Below are 21,157 nucleotides of genomic sequence, written 5' to 3' on the forward strand. Positions count from 1 at the left end.
AAACATTGCTTACAAATAAAAAGTTGTAACTTGAGAAGTAGACTGAATAATTCATTTTATTAATAAAAGCTTTGGAAGCGTACAATGATTCTTACAAATTACAACATAATGATTAAACTAGTGTTCGACCGCCCCCGAGCCAACACAACAAGAAGGTCTCTAGGTTAGGTTCGAACCCTATAAACAAACTCAGCTCACCCCCAAGTACAGACTCAATTATCACACTCAATACCCGACTCATAGGTCACGTGCCCTCCAAGGCCTCCTTCAGCGCACGCATCATATCGTCTCGCATCATCTGCTCTCGCCAATCCCATAGCTGAACCATCAGTCGCGCAGTCGATGTCTCGAGCCTTGCCATCGTCCACATCAAGCAGATATAGGGTCGCATCTCGACTGATCACACGCATGCTTGTTGTCTAGGCGTTAAGCGCCCCAAACAACAAACAACAAACAAGCAAACAAGCAAGGGTCAACTTCTAACACACACACATCATAAGTAAGGTATACTACCCTATCAATCACAAGTTCTTCACTAAGCTAACATCACAAATATGGGGACTATATTAAGTTCTAAGGTTCACAAGTATAGGGAACTATCTCATAATTCTAAGTTTCACAAGTATAGGGAACTATCTCATAGTTTATTGTCAGTCAATGCTTGTGCATATGCATGAAGACGCTTTGGATATCCATAAGCCAATCCCTCATGGAAAGGCAGGACGAACACGACTCCACGATCGGGGTTGGACACCTCCAACGCACCGCTGCCCAACAGCTTGATGATCGGGGTTGGACCTCTCCAACGCACTGCCATTTCACGTTCGTCCTTTGTTCAGGTCCATCCCCTGAACGTCACCACTGACTAGCCCAGTCCAGGTCACCAGCCGTGGCCAACCAAGCCCAGTCCAGGTCACTTGGCCCACAAATGCATGTCATGCAAGTCAGTCATCGTCACTAGGCCCTAAGCCCATCACGTTCATCTCTTATGAACAACATATCATCGCATAATAACTTGCATGCATAGCAATAAATATCGCTAACACCCTAGGCATATAGGCATATTCATAATAACACTAGCTAGCATTTATTGCATCATCATATAGCATATCTAGCACATACATCATCAATAGTCCTAGCATCATGCTTGCTAACAATCACAATCACAAACAATTTATCTAGGCCGAGGCCGAAGTGCCCTTACCTCAAAGGTACGCTTTCCTAGAAGTCTTGGGTTGCTCCTTGAAGCTAGATCTACACTTGGAAATTTCCTACCAACGAACGGACAAAGTAACGTTACTAATCGGACAATCGAATCGATCATAAGCCCATCCCCTTGTTGATCACGAAATCCCCCCCCCCCCCAAAAAAGCTTGAAAATCCAAAATCATTTCTTTCATAAGATCAAACATTCTTTTCTAAAACATTTTGCTTGAAGATCATAAGAACACTTGAAGAACTTTCGAAGAAAAACATAATTTTCGCATAGATTCAATCCTCCCAAGATCAAAACCTCCTTTATAAAATCCTTTCTTGGAAGGTCATAAGAACAAAATAAGAACATCAAGAACTTCTTTAAGAAAACCCTCAAATAGATAAACATTTCTAAGCAACTTGATTAAAATCATTCTCTTCTGGATTTGGCAGATCAGCTTAAGCTGCAACCACAGAGCATATTGAGAATGACCTTGCTCAAGGCTTAGAAATTAAACTAACCTAAGAACAAGAAAAATAAAATAAAGACAAGAGAGGGAGAGAGAGCTCACACAAATGCAGAGGAGAGGAGAGCTCTTGGTGTGAAGAAATGAGAGGGAGGAGCTCTCTATTTATAGTGAGAGGTGAGAGCAAAGCATTAATTGCTTTTCTTCCTCTCCAAGTGAAGCCCATGCCGCCCCTTTCTTCAGCCCAACCCAGGGTTTCTAGAGCTTTCCAAGCTCCCCACATTTAGCCCTCAAATTTAGGTTTATTTCCTAATTAAACCCCAAAAAAATTAGCATTTAAATCCCTAATTATTTAAAATAATTAAATCTGAATCACAAGGGTTTCCAATCAGATTTGGAGAGATCCTTGAAAGTTTTAAAAATTTAGAAATCAATCCCCCATCAAATAGAAAATCAAAGAATCAAATCCCTAATCTCTCTCCATCATAAAACCTAGCTAGAAAAGGAAATTTTTGCAAAAGTCTTCTTTTTCCTTCCTCCACAAGTCTTGGCCGACCACACACTCTCCATGCTCAGATTTTCACCAAAAATTTTTAAAATAATAATTTAAATAAAAACCCCAAAATAATTAATGCATTAAATGAACCATTTCCCTCCTAAATGCATCAAAACTTCAATTTTAAAATCAAAAATCCTCATCAATAATTTTTGGCTCCAAAAATTCGTGCAACAGCTCCATGATGCCTCAAAAATATTTTCAGAATTAATTTTGATATTAAACCATAGGTTAAAATTATTTAAATGCATTTTATTTAAATAAAACCCCATTTTATTTAAATAAAACCTTCAAAAATAAAACCAAGGAATATTCTCTTCTAGAATATTCTTAAAATCATGCCCAGCACCTCCCCATAAGGTGCGGCCCACGAAATCGTCATCGTCGACTCGATTCGCCAACTCATCGCTGCTGTCGGGTCGATTTTGACCTAAAAGTCGCCGTCGCCGAACCCTAGCAATATTATAGTCAGAATGCTCGTATCGTCGCGCTCATCAATGTCTAGAGGTTTCTAGGACTTAATATTGCTTCTAACAATTAATCACCTTTTTAAAAGACATAATATCACATATAGCACAAGCAATTCACAGAATATTATTTAATATTATTATTAAAATAGTATGCCCTAAAACCGGGTCTTACAGACTCTGTTAAGTTCAAGTGCTGAAGTTCTGAAGATCAGAAGTTCTGAGTGAACGGTCCAGAAGCTGAAGACTTAAAGATTCTGAAGTCCAAGAGTAAGCTGACAACCAAAACCAAAGTACTTCAAATTCTGAAGACCAGAAGTTCAGAATGAACGGTCCAGAAGCAGAAGTTCTGAAGGTCAGAGGATCCAAGCTTCCTTCTGACTCTGATCTCATTGCTTCATAAGTTCCAACACGAAACGTCGCCAAAGATTAGGAGTCAACTAGGCTAAGACAATGTCATTGTCAATAGTACAAAAGCAAGTGTACTATTCTGACCGTCTTACCTACGATGATTAACCACAGCAGGTTCTGGAAATTCCAGAATTTCCCTCCAACGGATGGATTCTTTCAACGGATACAAACCCTAAACCTTGGAGTATTTAAAGGCTGAAGATAGAAGAAATTGGCTAAGAAACTATTGTGCAATACAAGTGAAAACCTTCAAGCGAATACCTTAGCAATATTTCTTCATTGTTCTTATTGTGTTTACCTTTGCTTGTTTAGAAGCATTTCTTTGTAAACCAAACCTTCTACAAACTATGTTTGTATTTTCCTTGAGATACCAATGAGGTCAGGATTCTTGAGAAGACTAAGACTGGTGTGTCTTAGTGTTGCTAGTTCTTAGATTTGTTAGTCACTGAGCAAGGTGTGCTAGTGCAGTTGTAACAATCTTTGAATAGTGGATTGCCTTCATTCTAAGAAGGAAGAAATCACCTTAACGGGTGGACTGGATTAACTTGAGTAATTTATCAAGTGAACTAGGATAAAATACTTGTGTGCTTTTCTCTTTCCTTTATCTCTTGCACCTTGTGTTATTTATACCGAGAAGATTTACCAAAATCTTAGAAGGAAAGCTTTAAAACTTCAAAACCCTATTCAACCCCCCCCCCCCATCTAGTGTTTTTCATACCTTCATAAGCTTGGTCCTCCACACTACCCGGGCGGTGGTAAGGAGAAGGAGAAAGGACGACTTGGCCAATCTTCAAAGGAGACCGGTCATTGGGCGGTGGCGAGGCCGAATCGGTGGAGGTCGGGCTCGCCGTGCGAGAAGGGGGAGTCGGTGGAGCCCCTGGCTCGCCCTGTTGAGCAGAAGACTCTTTCTGAGTGTTGGTCAATCTGCAAGTGTACAAAATCTACCCGGTTTTAATTTATCGATCCACAGGGAATTGGAATGCGATTTCGGTTTAAGATTCAAGTTCAAGGTTAGAAAACAAATAAAATTCAGTTTTAAGGTTGACTGTTTGTTGAGGTACTCAATTAACAGGCTAAAAAAGATAAGTGTGAAAAGATCAATGATGAGAATGCCTTGGGTTCTTGCACAACTAATTCAGTTTTAGTAAACCTATTCTACTCACAAAGTGTTGATGCTATAATCTAAACAACTACCTATCGATGCCTCGCATAGGTAATACTCTCAAATCAAAGGATAAGCCCAATTCCTTGTGTACTTAAACAATTGTTTGGGGCATTAAGTTTTCAATTTCAGATCAACACCCCTACCCTTCCTCTATTCCTAGTAGCAAGCACAGAAGGGGTAATCCCACAACAAGTCCCTAATCTATAACAAACTTCCGTTATGATTATAAAAAAGCATAAAGCTAGCACGCATTCAAGCTTAAAAGATGAAGCATAGTAATGAGATTCAAGGGTTTACTCAGAAGATTCATGAATAGAAATAGGAATTATAACTAAAACATCAAGAGTCTTACAAAGAACCTAAAGCAAAGGGGGTTTAGCCAAGCATGGCTATAGAATCCATACAAGAAAGAAAGGATAAAACCTGGAACATGGACTTGGAGAAAGCTTCTCCTCAAGCTCCAGAGCCTAACCCTACTTCTAACTTATTTAGGAATGTATAGAAATGACAAAAATTACAAAAGAAATGACAAAAAGCCTATTTATAGGCAATTTGTGCGAACAGGGGCGCTCAAGCGCTGCACAGGGGCGCTTGAGCGCTCCCTAAACAGAAGCTGGCAAGAAGGTACTGGTTAGCTGGCGCCTGAGCGCTCAGCACCAGCGCTTGGGCGCTCAGCACCCTAACAAAAAAACTCTCCATCTTCTTGTAACTCCCTTTGAATGCCTCCATCAATTCTCCTAGCTCGTTGGCCTTCCCTCTTCATCAGTTATGATCTGAAATGCTTAGAGCCCAAGCTAAGGAATAAAAGCAAGAAACTCAAAGGGTTAAAAGCATAAAAGTCCTCACATTTAAGTAGAAAAAACATGCAAGTCCTAAATTTTCCTAAAATGCATAAAAGGTCCCTATAAAACTACGAAATTACCAAAACAAAGCACAAAAACTAATAAAGATAAAAATGCATGAGATTGCATGAAACACTACATTAGACTCAACAAAAAGACTCAAAACACACTAAGAAATGACCCTAAAAGCACTACTAAACAAGGGTCATCACTGAGCAAGCGTGGAGGTGGCGGCGGCGACGTTCACAGGGGCGGACTGGGCAATAATCTCGCTCTCCAGGCCCGCCGGGGCGGAGTTTTCAACTTGCGTGGCCTGTCTTTTGGGAAGAGGTTAGGAAATCCCGCCATCATCATTCGCTAGGGGCGACTTCTCTTTCCCCCTTCAGCACTAAGAGTTGGCAGGGCTTGGGCGGCCCTCCTAGCAGCAAGGACGCGGAACAGCTAGGCATTGGAGAAATTCATGCTTCCTAACAAAAGAAAAGGGAAAGACACATTTGAAGGTGTGAAAAACGACTAGAAGGGGGGGGTTGAATAGAGTTTTCAATATAAAAACTTTCCCCTTAAGATTTAAAGTAAATCTTTTCAGTTTCTCTAAGATAGATGGTGCAGCGGATAAAGATAGAGAGAAGAGAAAAGCACACAAGTATTTTATCCTGGTTCACTTGATAAATCCCTCAAGCTAATCCAGTCCACCCGTTAAGGTGATTTCTTCCTTCTTAGAATGAAGGCAATCCACTAATCAGATAATTGTTACAACTGCACTTGAAACCTACAAGTGACTAACAATACACTGACTTAGCTATCACTAAGATTCACTCTCTTAGTCTTCTCTAGGATCCGATCAACCTTGATCTCCTAAAGGAATCACCACTAAGATTCACTCTCTTAGTCTTCTTAAGGATACTGACCTACCCGGTCCCTTAAGGAAAATCAAACAACTGTTTGAGGTTGGTGTTTACAAAGGTTTGCTTCTAAATAAGCTGAGTGTAAACCAAATAAGAATAGATGAAGAAAGTAGAGGCTTGAATCTTTTCTTGTATTGCAGCTCTTGATTTCTCTCACTCTTCTTTCTTCTTTTCTTCAGCCTTTTATAGTCCAAGGTGCAAAGGATATTTCTGTTGAGAGAATATGACCGTTGGAGGGCATTTCTGGAACTTCCAGAACCTGCTGTGGCTGAACCTTGGTAGGTAGGCTATTCAGAATAGTACACTGCTCTTGTACTACTCGATAGAGACATTTGCCTTTAACCATTGACTTCTTATCAGAGTTATGCTTCGTGTTGGAACTTGTGAAGCTTGGTGATCAGAGTCAGAGGGATGCTTGGATCCTCTGACCTTCGTAACTTCTGCTTCTGGACCTTCAGAGCTTCTGAACCTTCAGAGCCTCTGGTCCCTCAGAGCTTCTGGTCTTCAGATCTTCTGATCCTCAGATCTTCTGATCTTCTGATCCTCTGATCCTCAGATCCTCTGATCCTCAGATCCTCTGATCTTCAGATCCTCTGATCTTCAGATCCTCTGACGAATATATCTTCTGGTGTCAGAATCAGAACCTGTTTGTCAAAACACTCAAGACATACATTAGAGTATCATAGTTGTTCATCCACAAATAAATACTTGTTATCATCAAAACATAGAGTTGTACCACATGACCAAATCTTGATCTTACAATCTCCCCCTTTTTGATGATGACAAAACCATGTATTTTGATGAACAACTCTAAACAAATAAACTGAATACACTCAGAGTATAAGGTATCAGAGTTAAAACTTATCCTGATGTGTATAGTTTATCTTGCTCCTTCTGAATCCAAGACTCGTGCTTGATTCTGAGCTAAGCTCCCCCTGAATCTAATACTTAATATCAACGTTAGCTGAGCTAAAAAATATAGGAGTTGTCAAGATACTATAAGTTCTCCCCCTTTTTGTCATAAGCAAAAAGAATGAAGGTGGGAAAAAATAGTAGTTTATCTTGCTCCTTCTGAATCCAAGACTCGTGCTTGATTCTGAGCTAAGCTCCCCCTGAATCTAATACTTAATATCAACGTTAGCTGAGCTAAAAAATATAGGAGTTGTCAAGATACTATAAGTTCTCCCCCTTTTTGTCATAAGCAAAAAGAATGAAGGTGGGAAAAAATAGTAAGAGCATAAGACGAAATACTCCCCCTCAGAAGGAATACCAAGGGATACTTGGCTTCTGATTAGCATATCTTCTGATGAGAGCAGAAGTGTGGTTCTGGTGACATCTCCGTTCTGGACAAAATTTCATCTTCAGATACTCCAGAATGAGAAGCTAGGAACCTACTCTTCTTCTGATGACGCAAGTCAGAAGTTGTAGTAGCATCTTCTGATGTTGTTGCTTCTGGTTCGTCAAGTTCTGAGTCTTTGTTTCTTTCTGAAACGGTCATGCTCATCTCTGCAAGCTTTTTCAGCTAGCTTTGACTTGACCAAATCTTACTCTACTGATGCTTCCAAGATTAACTTCACCTTCAGGTTCAAGTTTTGGATCTTGGGACATATGCCTTTTTCCCGTCATGTGTTGCCTGCATCCACTGTCCAGGTTCCATGGTTGGAGTTTCGATAGACCTATTGAAGATATCTGCAACATATATAATCTTATCCCTAGGTACCCACTTTCTGGGTCCTTTCTTGTTAGTTAGCCCAGAAGTTCTGACAACTTTGGGTCTTTCAACAGGATAATATACAGGAATTTTTGCATGATATTTAGACATGGAGAAGGATCCCTTTATAAGAGGAGGTTTAGCAGCTTCAGCAGGTACAGGGTCAGGCAATATGGTACCAGAGGGAACAAAGCATTCATACAAAGATTTAGCTTTAGGCACAGAGGGCTCATTTCTAATTGGTTTAGAATACCCAATGCCACGCATTCCATTTCTGCTCACGCCATAGATCAATGAAGCCATCAAGCTTCTATCTACGCTTTTAGCCAGGAATCTTTGAAAAGATTTTTCATACTTAGATTCATTTCTACAATCAGAGGCATCACAAGCAACAATTTCTTCTAACTTAGCAATCTGGTTCTTAAGCACAGAGTTAGAATTGATCAAAGCATGATTATCATTTTTCAAATCAGAAATAATTTTCTCATGTTCAACAGAAGTTTCAGAGGCAGTAGAGAAATTCTTTTTCAACCTTTTATGCTTAGTCAAGAGAGAGTTATATTTATCCATAATTTCAGACAAAGCATCTTTAAGTTCAGAAGTTGAGAAAGAATCAAATACCTCATTTTCATCGTCAGAGTCTGGATCTCCTTCTGATTCTGAGTCAGAGTCAACAGCTTCCTTTGACTCTGCTCCTTTGTCTTTGACAATAGCCATGAGTCCTTGGACTTCACCATCAGAGTCAACATCCTCTGATTCTGATTCATCAAAAGTCACCATCAGACTTTTCTTTGGTTTGAAATGCTTCTTTGACTTTCCGTCCTTTGATGAACCTTTGTATTTGCTCTGCCTGTGCTTCCAGATGCAGTTGAACTTTCTGGATATAAGAGTCAGCTCATCTTCATCAGAATATTCTGATGCTTCTTCAGATTCTTCTGCTGCTGCTTGGAGAGCCTTAGCCTTTTCAGATTTGGATTTCAAGACAATAGACTTCTTCTTGTGATCTTGATGTTCAGCACGCTTTAGTTCATGACACTTCAGTATGCTTATGAGTTCTTCCAAACTCATCTGCTCAACATCTCTAGTTAGCTCCAAGGAAGTTATCAAAGGCATCCAGCTTTCAGGAAGACCTCTAAGGATCCTCATGACATGATCCACAGTGGTGTAGCTATTGCTGATGTAACACCCCGATTTCGGTGGCGTCACTTTAGTAACCAAAAGAAAATACTTTAAGCGGAAAAACGTGAATTATTTTTTTTCGACAATATAACTAAAGACAAAAAGCAATAAAACTCCCCAACAAAAGATAAAAGGAACTACTATACAACTATATATACATGCCTCGTGTCGGGTGACAGAAAAGAGTAACGCCCGAAGGCAATATGTACAGTCCAAGATGAAGATACTGTGTCCGCAACACTAACCTACAAAAACTGAGAGCAAGTTGGCCCAGCGGCCTAAGAAAAGACCCCCTAAATCCAACCAGCTCTCTGTGATCTCCATAGGAAACCACACAAAAGCTACCGGTAGGAAAACTACCCTGTCCCCAAAACGGAAGCATGACGGTCAGAGCATCGACACAACTCCTACACTATCCCTACCCGAGGAGCCCACACTAGCACTCGATCCTACATGCTAGCGCGGTCGTCATCCGAATCTGCATCCAGGACGACTAGGTCGACGTACTCAACACTGCCCTCTCTGTCCACCCTAATGCGCTCCCGCACTGGACTCTCGGGCTCGGGGCCCGGAACGAGATCCGCAACGACAGCAGCAGCAGTAGACGGACTAGACTCCGTCGAAGCCCCACCTACTGGCAACTCCTCAGAAGGGTCCTCATCATCTGAAGGAGATGGTGGCGGTGGAGGTACTCCCAAGCCGGGTCCACAGTGTACTCCTGGAGGCAGGTTGAAGCTCACTATGTGCCTCCTCATCACTCCCTCCGTCAAGCGTCCGAATCGATCGACACGGTCCTCCATGATCCGACCGGTGTAGGTCGCACGGTGGCCCTCGGGATCGACCACCCATGCACCTGGGTCGTCTTGGTCAAGCATCTCGTACCTGGTCCCCCCTGACGGGCTGACCATGGTAAACCAATCCCCCATACTCATCTGACAAATGGCGTAGTCCGCCCAAACACACACAGCAGACGCGAGGGTCAACTCCAAAGAATTATATAATTAATAAAACCAGATATAATTATAGGATAATAAATACTAGCCTCTCAGGCTTATAAGTTTTGGGATAGCTTCCTAGGGTTGCATGTATCACAATAAATATAAAGAGCCATAAAAACAAGTAGCATGCCTCAAAATAGGATAAACAGTTACCAATCACACTCAGCAACTAAGTTAGCATGTATGTTGCATGAAATGCAATGCTGGGTAACAAAATGCATTCCGGAAGAAGGATGGACATCAACGAGACGGCCCTAACACCAGCCACGGTGGGTACCTTCCTGCTCGCGTGTCTCTTACACCACACAAAAGTAGTCAGATCAGCAGTGAACCCGTAGGTCTGCCATTCCGTCTGCTACTGAGGACCACCGTAGTGTCCTAAATATGGAAATCCGGGTCTTATGACCATTTTGGAATCCACCGAGGTCCGGTATCACGCCGTGTATTAACCTCAAAATGAGTGCATGAATGCAAGTGATTAGCCAAACAACGTCTCCGACCTCACCCGACACGTCGCCACGTGTTCTAGATTAACTTAAAGTCTCTAAAAGAATACCCTAAGGTAAATGTCGATTCTGCGACAAAATACAATTAATCATAAACAAAAGAGTGCAACCACTCACGACAACTCTTCGAGTCATCAATGCTCTCACGAAGTCTCACGCTTCTGTGGAGTCTCACACATTCACAAAGTCTCACGCTTCAGTGAAGTTTTATGCTTTCACAAGGTCTCACGCCTCAGTGAATTTACACACTTGCACGAAGTCTCACGCTTCAATGAAGTATCATGCTGTTCACGAGGTCTCACGCCTCAGTGAAGATCCATGCTTTCCACAAGGTCTCACGCCTCAGTGGAGTATCACGCATTCACAAGGTCTCACACCTCCGTGAAGCTTCTCGGCTCATCCCTTGGATGGCTAAACAAACTGCTCCCAGAGCGAATGAGTATCAACATACCCAAAACTCGAAATCTTCCCAACACTTGGATCCGACGACACTTCTCATTTTCCAAAACTAAACTTCAATCCAAAGCTTGCATCCGAGATTGTTATCTTTATTTAAAGGTTTAGAGGTTGTTTAATATCTTATGAATTTCTTTATAAAAATAGCTCTTTTTAGTCTTATCGTATTCCCTATGAGTTCAAAGTTCCCATAAACCCAAGTAATTCCCTGAGAAGGTCTCGATCCATTGGAGCATGACAAGGTCCGAACTCCGTTCGTCCTTTTAAAACTTTCTCAAAATCTCATAAAAATTCGGCATGACCTGCCCGTAATCCTCACTTTTCAGAATCTCAGGTACAAGTGGAATAGCATCATTGAAACAGCTCAACCAAAAGACATAAACAGCATATTCCAACACATCCTAAGTTAACCATGTAGCACATAGCATGTGAATCATTTAGCACACAATATCATGGCATCAAGTACTCAACAAGTTCGGCCGAAGCCTCAGAAATCATTTCAGACATTTAGCAATTAGGTGCATAACACATAAATCAAGTCGAATTTCATCGACACCTAAAGCATTATCTAGTAATTCAGAGAGTAGCCCTCACCGGTGGGTCTTCCAGCTTCCTCCTCCAAATGTTCTTCAAGCTCTTCTCCTTGGTTTCTTGGAATCTCCTCAAACGAACCTTAAGCAAAAATCACAGAAATCAACACCAAGAGTCAGAAACTCAGCAATCAAAGAGTCCTAGGGTTACACAGTACACTACTACCTCCGTGGTACGACAATCTAACGCGTTAAGACAAGTTTTCGAAAAATCGGATTCTCCTCCCCCCTTGATATAGCTCTCGGCCACTTTCCTTAATTGGGAGGGTCGATTTTTCTTCGATCAAACTTGGTTCCTAGGTTAACATAAGCCGTAACTAAGACGGTTCTAGGCTCGGAAAAATTTTCGGATCGAAAACTGATATAGGGGTAGTTTGGTCATTATTTTTAGCTCAGAATTTCAAAATTGGATTTTTGAAAAACAAATTGGATGGGGACGTCCACAACGACGTTTATGACGACAAATCCTACTAGCACTAAGCCAAGTCGATAGATTAGAGCGTAAAGGTTGCGACTTTGGCGAAAAATGGGTATTTAGGGTAGAAATTGATCCCGGCGGCATTTCGTCGACATTTGACAAAATCTAATCCGCAGAACACGCTCAGGAGCATGCAGGGAAGAAGTTTAGACGCTGAAATCAACTGATTTGAACAGTTTTTCAAAAACCTCAAAATTTTGAACTCAGAAAGTCGCAGGAGAAATGGACAGAAACGACGATTCGAAGGAGAGTATAGATTACCTACCTCGAGGTCTTCGATTAGTGACGAACGGTGAAGCAAACGGGCAAGAATCGACGAAGATCCGGATCTCTCTCTCTCTCTAGAAACTCGCGGCTTTGGGGGGTGGGGAAAATGGGTTTTGTGAAAAAAATCTAATTTTTCAACTATTTATAGGTTTTGGAAAAAACGGAAAAATGATTTTTTTGCGATTCCGATTTTTCCTGCGCGTTCCTCTGCGCATTCTAAGATAGGTTCTGGCGACAGAATTCCAGAACTCAAAATAGAATTCTTGGAATTAAACCAAAAGATCCAAAATCGGCATAAGTCGGTGTAAGTCGGTTAATCCCGAAAAACTACTTTTTGCAGTGATCGTCGGATGAGAAAACTTCCTTCTGAAGAAAGATTAGGAATGATGAGAGATGTAGGAGAACGCGGGTGGAATCTTCGTTTGAGTTTCCGGATAGAAAAAGTCTTCATCGTCTGTCGATCTTAGGTTTTCCGAACTATCAGGGATTCCGTTTCGGCAAACTTCCGAGAATTGGAATTTGACGTTCGTACATTCCAGGATTTCGCATCGAAATGGTTGTTTAAGGACGGAAAAGAGAAGTTCTAACATTTCTCTGAGGATTTTTGGAATTAGTTTCCATCGTGTCCTAAAGCGTAAATTAACTATTCACTAATACCTTCGACCTAGGATTAAGCGTATGTTAGTCGTGCTATAACTCTTTCGGTTTTTCGATACATTCTTGGACTTTTCCTGAACCTCTTTCCTTCCCAAATTTATCTTAATCAAATAACTTTTTTTATTTTATTCACTTATCCAAAGCGTTAAAACTTGGGCCTTACAGCTGAGGGGTCTTATTCCAGCAATAATCAACTGGAATCTGGAAAACATATCCTCAATGGATTCGTCAGGTTCCATTTGGAAGGATTCATATTTCTGGATCAAAGACAGTGCCTTTGATTCTTTCACTTTCTTGTTTCCTTCATGAGACATCTTCAAGGATTCAAAGATGCCCTTGGCGGAATCACGATCAGTAATTTTCTCATATTCTTCATATGAAATGGCACTTTGCAGAATAGCTCTTGATCGGTGATGATCTCTGAATTCCTTCTTTTGATCTTCACTCATCTTCTCCCTTGGGATTTTTACACCATGTTCATCAACAGGAGGGGTGTAGCCATCAACAACAAAGTCCCAGAGATCAGGATCAAAGCCAAGAAAGAAGCTTTTGATTCTATCTTTCCAGAAATCAAATCTCTGACCATCAAAGATAGGTGGTCTTGCACTGTATTGATATTTGCTTGTAGTAGTGGTGGCATCCATGAGTTTTTCACACTGGCCCGGATCTACTGAACACTGTTAAGTGTGGTAATCAGAACTTGCGCTCTGATACCAATTGAAGGTGTGAAAAACGACTAGAAGGGGGGGTTGAATAGAGTTTTCAATATAAAAACTTTCCCCTTAAGATTTAAAGTAAATCTTTTCAGTTTCTCTAAGATAGATGGTGCAGCGGATAAAGATAGAGAGAAGAGAAAAGCACACAAGTATTTTATCCTGGTTCACTTGATAAATCCCTCAAGCTAATCCAGTCCACCCGTTAAGGTGATTTCTTCCTTCTTAGAATGAAGGCAATCCACTAATCAGATAATTGTTACAACTGCACTTGAAACCTACAAGTGACTAACAATACACTGACTTAGCTATCACTAAGATTCACTCTCTTAGTCTTCTCTAGGATCCGATCAACCTTGATCTCCTAAAGGAATCACCACTAAGATTCACTCTCTTAGTCTTCTTAAGGATACTGACCTACCCGGTCCCTTAAGGAAAATCAAACAACTGTTTGAGGTTGGTGTTTACAAAGGTTTGCTTCTAAATAAGCTGAGTGTAAACCAAATAAGAATAGATGAAGAAAGTAGAGGCTTGAATCTTTTCTTGTATTGCAGCTCTTGATTTCTCTCACTCTTCTTTCTTCTTTTCTTCAGCCTTTTATAGTCCAAGGTGCAAAGGATATTTCTGTTGAGAGAATATGACCGTTGGAGGGCATTTCTGGAACTTCCAGAACCTGCTGTGGCTGAACCTTGGTAGGTAGGCTATTCAGAATAGTACACTGCTCTTGTACTACTCGATAGAGACATTTGCCTTTAACCATTGACTTCTGATCAGAGTTATGCTTCGTGTTGGAACTTGTGAAGCTTGGTGATCAGAGTCAGAGGGATGCTTGGATCCTCTGACCTTCGTAACTTCTGCTTCTGGACCTTCAGAGCTTCTGAACCTTCAGAGCCTCTGGTCCCTCAGAGCTTCTGGTCTTCAGATCTTCTGATCCTCAGATCTTCTGATCTTCTGATCCTCTGATCCTCAGATCCTCTGATCTTCAGATCCTCTGATCTTCAGATCCTCTGATCTTCAGATCTTCTGACGAATATATCTTCTGGTGTCAGAATCAGAACCTGTTTGTCAAAACACTCAAGACATACATTAGAGTATCATAGTTGTTCATCCACAAATAAATACTTGTTATCATCAAAACATAGAGTTGTACCACATGACCAAATCTTGATCTTACAACATTAGTAAATACGGAAAAGAACAAATTCACTTATGAGCGGTCATGAAAAATAAACAATAGGATGGCGAGTGGGTAGACACCTAGGAACTGGCTAAGGGTGGAGTTTTTTTGAGGCCTCAAGGACTTTGCTGCAATCGAGGATGGGGAGCTTGGTGAAGAGACCGATGATGACTTTTTCGTCCTCAGACAAAGACCTTTCGGGTAGGTCAGGAATGCTACAGGGTTTCTCGGTCCAGTAGAAAGGAAAAAGGGTAGTTCTGTCCCGATCGGTGAAGACTTCTAGGTAAGCAGGGTCGACAATCACGCGGAAATACCGACGAGCAAAACTCGTCTTAGGATTTCTCTTGTAAGGGTTGAAGCGTTTGCGCCCTGGGCGAGATTTCAACGAAACGCAGCTGCGGGATTGGAGGGACTTGGAGTCAACGTCATAGAAATGGAAGAAGTGGGCGGGTGACGGCTCGAGTTGGATCACGCCGTAGAGCTTCTCAAAACATCTTATGAAGGCCTAAGCATTAGGATGTAGCTGGAATGGGGCGACATTGATTTGGCTCAGCACTTGGCAGAGAAAAGGCAAGAAGGGAAGTTTCACCCTAAGCTCTGAGAACAAATATTCGTAAACATAAAAGAAGTGGGACTTATTGATGTTCCCTTCTGCACGGTGTACCCACGGGCGATCGGCGTCTGTGCAACTGCCGGCCCGGAGGACGTCTGAAAAGGATTTCTCATGGAAAATTCCTCCGGTTTTGTTCTCTAAGTTGACAATGTGGTCGTAGGATTTGTAGTCTGAGGTTTGGTCTATTGCATCCTGAAGTGGGGCAATTTGAACAGAACGTTCGAGGGATCTGAAGTTTGGAGCCGATAAGCAGCAATCTCCTCAAGGTTAAGGAGAGGGTTCCATCTGACGTTTCTGGCGCTGGCTCGCGCTGAGTTGAGGAAGATGAGGAGATGGCACAATCGGTGTCATTTCGGGGGTCGACGGTTTGTTGCTTGGGTGACATGGCAGAAGGAATGACAGTCACAGGAGTAAAGGAAAGCAAAAACTAGAGCAAGAAGAGGAAAACTCACCAGAAGAGCAAGCAAAAGGATGGAAGGATAAGAATGAGTCGTTGAGGTACCGAAACAGCGGGTTCGCTGGAGATGTCTTGAAGAGTGAAAAAGAAGAGAAAGTTTGTGAAGAGTTCGTGAAAGAAATGAAAGGGATAGAAGAAGGGGCGTTTTATAGGTTTAAAGGGAGAATAGGAAAGGACGTATGGAAAGCCATGACTATTGATGGGAAATGTGCCCCATAATGTGGAAAGAGAGGGGCAGGCGGCATACAGTTTTTACGCGTGATTGGCTTGAATTTCGCGACATTATGATGAGAGGTGACGCTTCGAAAGTGGCAGTTGAGATTTCAAAGATACGCTGACCTTTCCACTTCGCTGACGTGTCGGCGACCAAACTCACCACGACCGCCCTCCGAGCGTGGCGATCAAGTGCTCTGCAATCGCCGCTCGTGGACTCGTGGGCTCATGGGCTTGCGGACTTGTGAAATGTTATTTCTTTTAACGCCATATTGGCGATCTAGATATTTTTGCACACGTAGCGCTTTAAGTTAGTTATGTTGATCCTTAAAGACACACTTAGCCCTCATGCTTCGTGCTCGGTGTCTTGTGGACTAGGCGAGTCCCTAGGGGGCCTACGCCCAGAGGTTACCCGCAAAGTGGCGGTCACCCAGCCTAGGAATTGGGCCTCCTCCCGCAAGGCCCAACCTGCCGAACAGAGGCAGTTATACGCATTAGGCCCAGCTCCCTTACGATAAATAGGGAGCGGTTACCATTTGTAAGAGACTTTTGACTCATTTGATCAATACACACTTGAGATTCAGTTATTTTCTCTCTCCAAGCAGTTACACTCTCTCTCTAGATACTCTCTCTCTTAGTGCAATCTCTCTAATATACGTACTACACCCTATCTCAATGTTCATGGCAAGAACAAGATATATCCTTGCTTGATGGATTGAAGATCTTAAAGAAGATATGAAATCCGAATATAGTTCGTAGATCTTTAGCGTCATAATGTAAGTCACGCTTTGTGAGATCTTTTTAGACACAGACTTTGTGATCAGTTTTTCCACGGTGTAATTACATCGTTCCTATTATCACTACTAGGGTCTCAAAGGGACAACAATCGACTCTAAGAAAATAAATTATATGCATGGAGTCGACTAAAGTTCCGAATTTGAAAGCCATTACCTGTAGGGAATATTTTTGCACCATACGACGTCCGTAAAAGCAGTTACCTGTTATTTATTATTCAAAATGTAATAACTTCAAAATTATTCATTTTTCCCCAAAAGGAAAATAATACATATACATACTTTTATGTTTCAGAATTTACAAAAAGATTTTTTTAAAAGGAAAAGAAATTAGTTACATAATAGGCTTGATGAGGTATAAACGTTGCTCCTATGTATCCCTTTGGCGCAATGGAAAAGTCACGTACTTTTTAGAATTTAAATTAATAGTTATTCTAAATATTTTAAAAAACTATTAATCATGATATTTATGTGATTTCTGTAAGATAGTTTTTGGGGCTTTTACTTTTATGATGAATGAAAGCATATTTTGGGATTTTTTATAATTAAAACTAAAGACATAATTAGAACGAAATTGAGAAATCAAATATTTAAAGAACATTAAACAAGAAGAAAATAAAATTCACATAAATAAATAAAAAATAAATTATACAAATAAAATTAAAACAAAGAATAAATTAGATAAAAATTTACCTCGCTGGAAGCACTCACAGTGTCTCTATCCGCGTAGGCCTTCTAAGAATTTAACCTTGCTGCACAATAAAAAACCCCAAAACTTTAGACTTGAACACAGGTTTAGTGCTGAGCACAAAATTCAAGTGACCAAAAAATGGATCTGTAAAATCTTGCACTATGATACATACTTTGTGTTTGTACACTATGTTAGTGTGATATAAAACACTGAATGAAGTGTTAATCTTATAACCTTCGTTAGTGTTAGATTTTTTGAATTATGAAACATGTTGGGTAAAGAGAAGGAAGAGTATATGAACTTTCACAATGTGGAACTAAATTAAAAGAGTTTGCCGGTATAGTTGACTTGATGTGAAATTTTGATTTTTTATGAGAACTTAAACTTATATTTTTTAATTATGCAAACATTGAAATTACTTCTTGGTCTGTAGGTGACAATATTATATTTTAAATTTCTAAATTTGATACAAAACAGTTATCTAAAACTCTAGATATGAATTGCAGCTATAAGTAATCTTCTTTGTTAGCCCATTTGTATTGCTTCTCCGGCTTAATTTGGGTTTATCTGTCTCCCCAACAATTCTCATACAGAGTGAAAGAGATGAGAGGGGAAGTGTGCGTTCACAGTTGATCACTTATATCTACTTCTATTAGGCCTCATATTTGTTAATCTACTTACATTAGCGTTGAACTCTATCATTTTTGTTAAGAAAGGGACCAAGCAGATTTACAAAAGAAATAGTTAAAGTTGATGTGACCAGTGGTTGTCAAGATTCTTGGGTTCACAAGTAAGAAACCCACATATGTAGAGAGACAAATCTGGCTTGAAGTAGCAAATGAAGAGGCTTAAATAGGGTCAAAAGTAAAGTCAGAGGCGAGAACCATTCGGTGTTGGGGGGACCAAAGCTTCCACTTGCCTCCAATTTTTTTACTACTTGTGACCAAACATTTGCAAACATAGAATTAATCAATTGAGGGGTACCCTCCACCACCCACAAACCTAAAAAATTTCTTCCCATTTTCCCATGATTGTCCTCACATGGATCCCAAGTTCCCAACCCACGATGCATATTAAATAGGTAGCTTTGAAATTAAAAGCACCCACAAAATATATCTTATGTCAAATTGCCTTTCTTCCTCATGTTACCCTAATTAAATATCAAGTTTAGTACTCATCCCACGTTGCTAATTAAATATCAATTGATGAATATAGGGAAAGGAATTATCCGAAATTAATTTACAAAAAGGCAATTCAAAATTCCATTCTTTTATTTAAAGTTTCAATTATGTATTATCTCATCAATGTAAGACCTGGATTTACTGAACTAGTTACTTTTCCGACTCACGCGTAGAATCAGTGTAAGCGTGACAGGAGTTCGCCGGTTGAGAAAGATTAATGAAGAAGAAAGTTCAGGAATTGCTTGAGGAATGTTTCATAGTTGTTTTAGGAGTTAGTACGAGTCGTCTGCACACCTGCCTTATGGCGAGAGTGTCCAGAATAGGCTAATTTCGCTCTTAAAGCAACGTTTAAGTGAGATTTCAAATCCTTGGAAAAATAAGAAGTTCTCTTTATTTTTCCTTCGACCAGTGTTTCATTTCGGAACCCTGGACTGTACGCACGATAGTATTCACTTCTCGAAAGTCCGACGACGCTAATTTCTTTGCTTCAAAACCCTAAATTCAATCACTGAATGAAGACTTTTTCTATTCAGAGCTTTTAACGAAGTTTCCGTCCGCGTTGCCAGATTTGTTTCGATGTATCCAATCTTTCTTCAGAACGAAGTTTTGTCGTCTGACCTTCACAGCAAAAAGTAGTTTTTCGGGACAGATTAACTTACACCGCTTTTGGGGTTTTAGAGATAGTTTTTCCATAATTATAGAGATTTGTTTTGAGTTCTGGAATTCTGTCGCCAGAATCTCGCTTAGAATTCACCGATGAACGTGCTGCAAAAATCGGAATCGCGAAATATTCATTTTCCCGCGATTTCACCTTCCTATAAGTAGTTGAAAAATTCAAAATATCTCTCATTTCCTTCCATTGAGGCCGCGGGTTGAGGAGAGAAAAGAGGAGAGGAGATTTTCGCCGAAACTTGACCGATCTTCGAGCTGTTTGTCCCTACTTCAAGGTATCGAGGTAACTAGCTTAATTCTTACCTCTGATCATTGTTTCTACTGCGTTTCTATATCTCTTTCTGTGCTCAAAGTTTCGAGCTTTTCGTAAAACTATCCGTTTTTCTTGATTTTTCGCTTGGGATATCTTCTGTACTTGCCCAAGAGCCTAGAACACTCGCCGATATTCGCCGATTTTGATCGAGTTGTCAAGGATCTAAAAAACTGATTCAAAACTCTTTTTGTGCACATATCGAAACTTTAATGTCGAAATGTCGCAATCCGACTTCGTGCCTTTAGGATAAGTTGCTTCAAATGTCGTTAGGAACATCGCTATCAAATTTTTTTTCCGAAGTTTTAACTTTGAGGTTTTGAGCTTTTATATTGGACCAAAACGCCCCTGAATAGCCGTAATTCGATCCGATCGTCCGAAAATTTTTCCGACAGTTTCTTTACCCTAGTTTTACCCTAAAACTACCTTGTATTTAAATTAGATCGAAGAAAAAGAGCCGGAGCTCTTTTCCTCTTCTGGCCGAGAGCATGTTTGTGGGGGGGGGGGAGTTTTCGTTTTCGAAAACTTGTCTTTTCGTACTCGATTGTTGTATTCTGAAGCTTCAATGCTTTGTCTATCGTTAATGAGTTGTATTGTGATCGAGCTAATCGATTTTGTTTGGATTTCTGCTTTGTTTTCTCCGAGGTTCAGTTGAAGGAACTTTGGATTTTTCAGAGCATTTGTGTGAAGAAAACCTAGACCACGAGGCTGGAGCAACTCGAGGTTAGGGCAACTTACTATTAGCTAAGACTGCATGATAGGCGTCGATAAATTCGACTTATGCTTTATTTTGATATTGATTATGATGATGAACTAATGTTATGATGTTTTCCATAACTTATGATATTGAGATGTTATTGAATTGTGCGTTTTGACGCGATTTCGGAGTGGAGAATTACTGAACTAGTTATAGTTGATGTTTCGGGTTGGGGAAACAACCCTAGGCAAGTTCAAACGTGGGGTTTGAGACTTAGCCATTCGTTGGTATACTTAGACTTTCCCCGGGAATTGCTTTTGGTGGGTTTTTGGAAAACTTAGAATGAATAGAATTTCGAAAACTAGAGACTTTAGAGAATTTAGTATTCAAGAACTAAACTCATAACTTGACTAATTCAATTCGAAAACATTTTTATTAGCGAATAAAACATAGGAAAACTAAAAGGGGAAAAAAATTGCGAAAGACGGGGAAAAGTCGACTTTTGTTGGGGGTTCTGGAGAATTGCTGGACACCGGGGGGGGGGGGGTGAGCCACGGTGATGATTGAAAGTCACCGAGTACTTTAGTACTCTTGTTGTTGGAGTTGTGTTGTATTGACCGACACTAAACTCTTGGGTTTCGAGATTGGGTTTTGAGCTAAACACTTGCGTTGGGAGGACGATTCGATGTTTGGCTAACCATATTGCATCATGCATATTCGGGGTTTGTACGATCGAAAGATTGGGCCTCGGTGAAGAACGGGAATGCTTCACGAAGGTTGGGGAATTGCC

The 21,157-nt window shown here is 40.6% G+C and overlaps 1 long non-coding RNA gene across 2 annotated transcripts; it reads right to left on the reverse strand.

Annotated features, from left to right (window-relative positions):
• Nucleotides 1–46: 46 nt before the first annotated feature.
• LOC130742796 (uncharacterized) lies at nucleotides 47–18,303 on the reverse strand. Of its 2 annotated transcripts, none has more exons than XR_009021271.1 (5): nucleotides 18,189–18,303; nucleotides 17,510–17,568; nucleotides 16,974–17,020; nucleotides 11,452–11,529; nucleotides 47–419 (listed from the first exon to the last, which is right to left on the reverse strand). It is a non-coding gene; the product is annotated as an uncharacterized LOC130742796 (long non-coding RNA). The 2 variants fall into 2 exon arrangements; XR_009021272.1 differs by lacking the exon at nucleotides 47–419 and adding an exon at nucleotides 4,636–5,054.
• Nucleotides 18,304–21,157: the final 2,854 nt, after the last annotated feature.

Source organism: Lotus japonicus, chromosome 3 (genome assembly GCF_012489685.1).
Source record: "Lotus japonicus ecotype B-129 chromosome 3, LjGifu_v1.2".
Lineage (NCBI taxonomy): Eukaryota > Viridiplantae > Streptophyta > Magnoliopsida > Fabales > Fabaceae > Lotus > Lotus japonicus.